Source organism: Ananas comosus, linkage group 1 (genome assembly GCF_001540865.1).
Source record: "Ananas comosus cultivar F153 linkage group 1, ASM154086v1, whole genome shotgun sequence".
NCBI classification, from domain to species: domain Eukaryota; kingdom Viridiplantae; phylum Streptophyta; class Magnoliopsida; order Poales; family Bromeliaceae; genus Ananas; species Ananas comosus.
Genome location: NC_033621.1, coordinates 16,280,628 through 16,285,790, shown reverse-complemented (window position 1 = coordinate 16,285,790; position 5,163 = coordinate 16,280,628).

The following is a 5,163-nucleotide window of genomic DNA, read 5'->3' as shown; positions in this document are numbered from 1 at the left end:
CAACCCTCCAACCTTCAGACTTACCAAGATGTGGTGGACCGCGCGCTCATCGTGGAAAGCCGCGCGATAGACTTGCAGGGGCGTCGAGAAGGCTCGGACAAAGGAAAAGGCAAGAGGCCCGCGGCTGAGGGTGCGAGTCAGACGCACTCTGGGAGGCCGCCGAGACATTTTAGGAACCGGAGCCAGTCGCTCCAAACATACTTTAGGGTGCGTCTTCGGCACTACCATTCTCAACATCACCTCGAACCTTTTGAATATAAGGATCCGAAGCTTGTAACTCTTTGATTCTCTCAAATAGGGTCGGTTGCACAACTAATGCGGCAAGTGTAGCCAGCACTCCCGGCGCTACCACTTCCAACCCAAGACGTTGCATTTCCTTGTGTAATAGCGGTTGAGGCGTAATCGCCGTTGCTAGATTATCCGCCGACTTTCTACTCAACGCATCGGCTACGACATTGGCTTTCCCGGGGTGGTATAGTATAGTGACATCATAGTCCTTTAATAACTCCAACCGCCGCCGCTTTCGCATATTCAACTCTTTCTGGGTAAACAAGTACTTTAGACTTTTATGATCTATATAGATCTCGCAATGTTCGCCATATAAGTAACGCCTCCAAAGCTTTAGCGCAAAAATCACCGCGGCTAACTCGAGGTCGTGAATCGGGTAGTTCTTCTCATAACTCTTTAACTGGCGCGATGCATAAGCAATGACTCGCCCATTTTGCATTAATACGCACCCGAGACCAACATACGAGGCATCACTATACACTACAAAAGTCTCCCCCGGAGTCGACAAGGCAAGCACCGGGGTTCACGTCAACCTGTTCTTTAACTCCTCGAAGCTCCGATCGCAATCGTCGCTCCAAACATACTTTACTCCTTTATGCGTAAGGCGCGTTAGTGGAGTGGTTATCTTGGCAAACCCCTCCACGAACCACCGGTAGTAGCCCGCGAGTCCAAGGAAACTGCGGACCTCCGCTACATTCGTTGGGCGAGGCCAATCATTTATTGCCTCTACTTTCTTCAGGTCTATGGACACTCCATCGCCCGACACCACATGGCCCAAGAATGTGACCTTCCTTAGCCAAAAGTCACATTTCTTCAACTTCGCATAGAGCTTCTCCTCTCTGAGTATTTGCAGCACAGCTCTGAGATGCTCTTCGTGCTCCTCTTCACTTTTCGAGTAAACCAGCACGTTGTCTATAAACACCACAACGCACCGGTCCAACAACGGCCTGAAGACTCGATTCATCAAGTCCATAAATGCTGCCGGGGCATTAGTAAGCCCAAACGGCATTACCGTAAACTCATAATGGCCATACCGCGTACGGTACGCCGTTTTGTGCACATCCTTCGGCCTAATCTTTACTTGATGATACTCCGATTGGAGATCAATCTTCGAATACACCTNAATGTCACTCGGGTTAAACCTTGTTTAACTATTCACTTTCCGATGTCAATCGAGTCACTAATGTCAATGTCGCCTTTGTTTACTACGGTCATAGTCGTTTCTCACATTCACATGCATACAGGGTCTTTCACTATCTTTGTTCACATGGTTCTATATCATTACAATAATCTTACGCAGATAATTGTTACAACCAACATATGCCGTTCATTACCCTACATGCAAGAATGCTATAATACCAACATGCTCAAAGAAGGGACATAGACATAGAAAGAGATCCGGTGTTTCCGGATAGCACCCCCTACCTTTATGTGTCACAAGGATGTCGTGATCCAAATTTCACAATTTTTAGACTTGTTCGCCGCGAGCTACGACGATCTGTACTATTTTAGCCTGTCTTCATAATATCTTCGCGCACGCTCGTCGTATCGCCGAACCGAGCGCACCGATGCGTTCGTAGACCTACCAATTAGGTTAATGATCAAATCCAAGTTTGAACCTCAAAATTACAAAACCCTAAATATAGGTCCTTGCACACATCATCTTCCCCAACTAAGTCCCTAACATGGATAGTCATGGGGAAAAATACCATAGAAGCTCCTAGATGCCATAACTAGAAGTAAAAACTCAAAACCTAACCTAAAATCACATGAACTCACCTTTGGAGTCCAAAGCTTTCCTTCAAAAGCCTTGCCTAGCTTGCTCTTAAGCTTGGAGAGCTTCTTCTCCAAGCTTGCTCCTCCAAATCCCCTCTTGGTCTAAGCCCTAGAGAGAGAGGGAGAGAGAAAGGAGAGGTTTTTAGAGAGGGAGAGGGAAAGGTGTTGGTGTAGGAGTGAGAGCCACTCATGCCCTAGCCTATATAACCCATCACATGTCACATTTGCACATAAACCCCTCTACTTTTCATCCTTGCAACCAGCCCTCACTGGGCAATTTCGGGCTCGGGGACCGGTCTCTCCCTTCAGGGACCGGTTCCCGAGAGCTATCCTGCAATCTGCGCAAAAGGGGACCGGTCTGCCCCCGCCGCAACCAGTCTCCCAGGACCGGTCTCCCACCGAAGGACCGGTTCCCGAGAGCTCGATTTCCAGAATTTAGCCGATTTTTCCCTCTGCTTGGCTGATCAACGTTCGGCAATCGGTCTCTCATCCAAGGGACCGGTCCCCGAGAGTAAAATTTTCTGGGACTTCTCCAGATTGCAGTTTCACTCTCTCGGGTCCCTTTATACTCTACATATAGGCTCCAATGCACGTTTAGCCTGTAGTAACTCATTCCTTTCCGCGTTCCGCTCATTTCGACGGAACTCGGCACGACTTACGGGGAAGTGATACGCTACACACCCCTGGCTAGGTTAGAGTATAATCCTCATTAAGGTCTCCTTCCTCACGTTCTCATACCCTCAAAGAGCTCCCAACCAACAACCATAAGAAGGAAAAGAGAGAAAACCTCAAATCCATCAATTCCCACTCATACAAGGAAAGAAAACTTAGAGAGAGAAAGAGATGAGTCCTTATCCTTATCCTCAGCTCCAGCAGGATAAGACTGAGCTAAGGGGTCGACCAGGGGCTTAAGAAGATAAGCATCTAAGTGAAATTACCAATAAACCCTTCAATCCACGTAGCTGCTGTGCTGGGTACCGGTACTCGGGCATGCTGGTACCGGTACTCAGTGCAAAATACAGATTTTCGCCGCTTCAATGCACTTTCGCTCTTCCGACTACTTGACCACTCAAGTAACTTGCTGAAAACCTCTCGACAACCCCTCAAAAGATGTAGGATAATTTCAATTGCTATTCTAACACTCGAACTTTGCAATTTGCCAAAGATCAGTGTACTACACTAATCTAATTAGATTTATACTCTAATTAATATTTAAATCTTAATCTATCTCTAATAGATTTAAATATTAATCCTAATCCAACTAGAATTAATCTACAAATCTAACCAAATCCTAACATGAGGTGCGGGCGTGGTCGAGAGCGAGAGTGCACGGCCGCCTCCGCTGTGTCTTCGGAGAGGAAAAATAAAGGAACAAGAGAAAAAAAAAAAAAAAAAAAAAAAAAAAAAAAAAAAAAAGAAGAGAAAAATGAATAAGAATATTTTGGTCGATTTGCTGAAAATTCGCACCGATTATACAAAATTGAAAAAGACGGTCTAGCTTTACAAAAACTCAAAATTTGTGAATTTTTTATGCAAATTGCCATATATATTTGATTTTTTCCACACCGTTTGATTCGGGGTTAAATGAGGGGATAAGGGGGTTATTGTCACGCCCCGATGCCGCTACCAATTTGGTCCGGTTCGGGCGCGTCGAACAGACGCCGAACGGACAGCACCTCTCATGTCCGCCCAAGGCTAAACAATCAGATCATGTACAAATAAGCGCCCAGAAATGCTTAGATAACATACATGATCGAACATAGCGCACACAAGTGCAATACATCTAAGAGCAAGAACCACAAGCAATATACTAGTGTATAAAGAGAGATAGTCTAACTATTACATTCATTCAATAGTTACATCATTTGATTGCATTACATTTTTCATCTACCAAAATGTAAATACATATTTTCCTAAAAATACAAGTAGCTCTCCCATATCTATCCAAACATCATCTAGTACACGAGGGTACTCTAATGCATAAAGGAAAAGCTACCAACTAAACTCACTTAGAAGCGCTATGGCCCTTACGGCGGTCCTCGCTTCGACCGTCGCCTCTGTGGTGTACGGCTGTACCGCCAAACCAAAACGGGGTGATACTATACTAAATATAGTTCCCAGTGGGGTTCGGCCGACGCGGACGCCGTGCGCGCGGTTTTCCCCACTAGGATCTAGAGCTGGCACAGATAGAGAGATAGATAGACTATATAAAGATAACAACTGCACGACACTCTATCATGCCAACCAAATGATATATAATGGCATGCACAATGACTATCATGCTAGTATCATGTCATGAGAGTATATAAAGGAGCAAGTAATCTAAACTACAACATACACACGCTACCCAAGGTAATAATGCAAATCTACCTAGAGCTCATTTTAATGTTTCTGTTACCGCCAATTCACCTTGTGTTTAACACCCGAAGGTTAAAGGCCCTGCTGACTGCAGCTGCGTCAATCCATAGGTGGAGGACGAAGAGCTGCAACTCAGCACGACCGAGACCGGCGTCTGGCGGACCACACTTACGTATTACTGCCCCTAGTGAAGTACTCGCGGAGACTGCGGTGCCTCGTGGAGGCGTGAGCGCGGACCGACATAGCAAAAACCAGACCTTAGTGAGTATGTCATTCCCAATCCTCACAAGAGTTAATATCCCCTGTCTACTAGAGTCGCAATGTGCCCGTACTGGCACTAATCATGATATATAGTCGAATGTTGGGACTTCTCTACTATCGGGCCTAAGTCATGTCATAGAGTGTGTAGAGTACACTAGACTCGAATGCCCCACTCGTTCGACCTCCATCGGGCACCCACACATTTCTCTACTTAGTTACCCATGCCACTATCGGTCTTAATGCCACTTTACGGGGCTATCAAATATGTCCCAAAGTTCGGCTCTGTTATGCATTATAGGATTCTATGCCCTAAGACCCAATCCTCCATGCTAACCCTAGTCTAGGGTGTTTCAACTCTCATAAGTACACTCTACTAAGAATCATGCAAGGAAAAGGAAATATAGCATTTATAATCCTATAAATGCAACTATGCATCTAACCACCATATGTAAGCTTAGAACATAAAAGAAGAAACCGGAT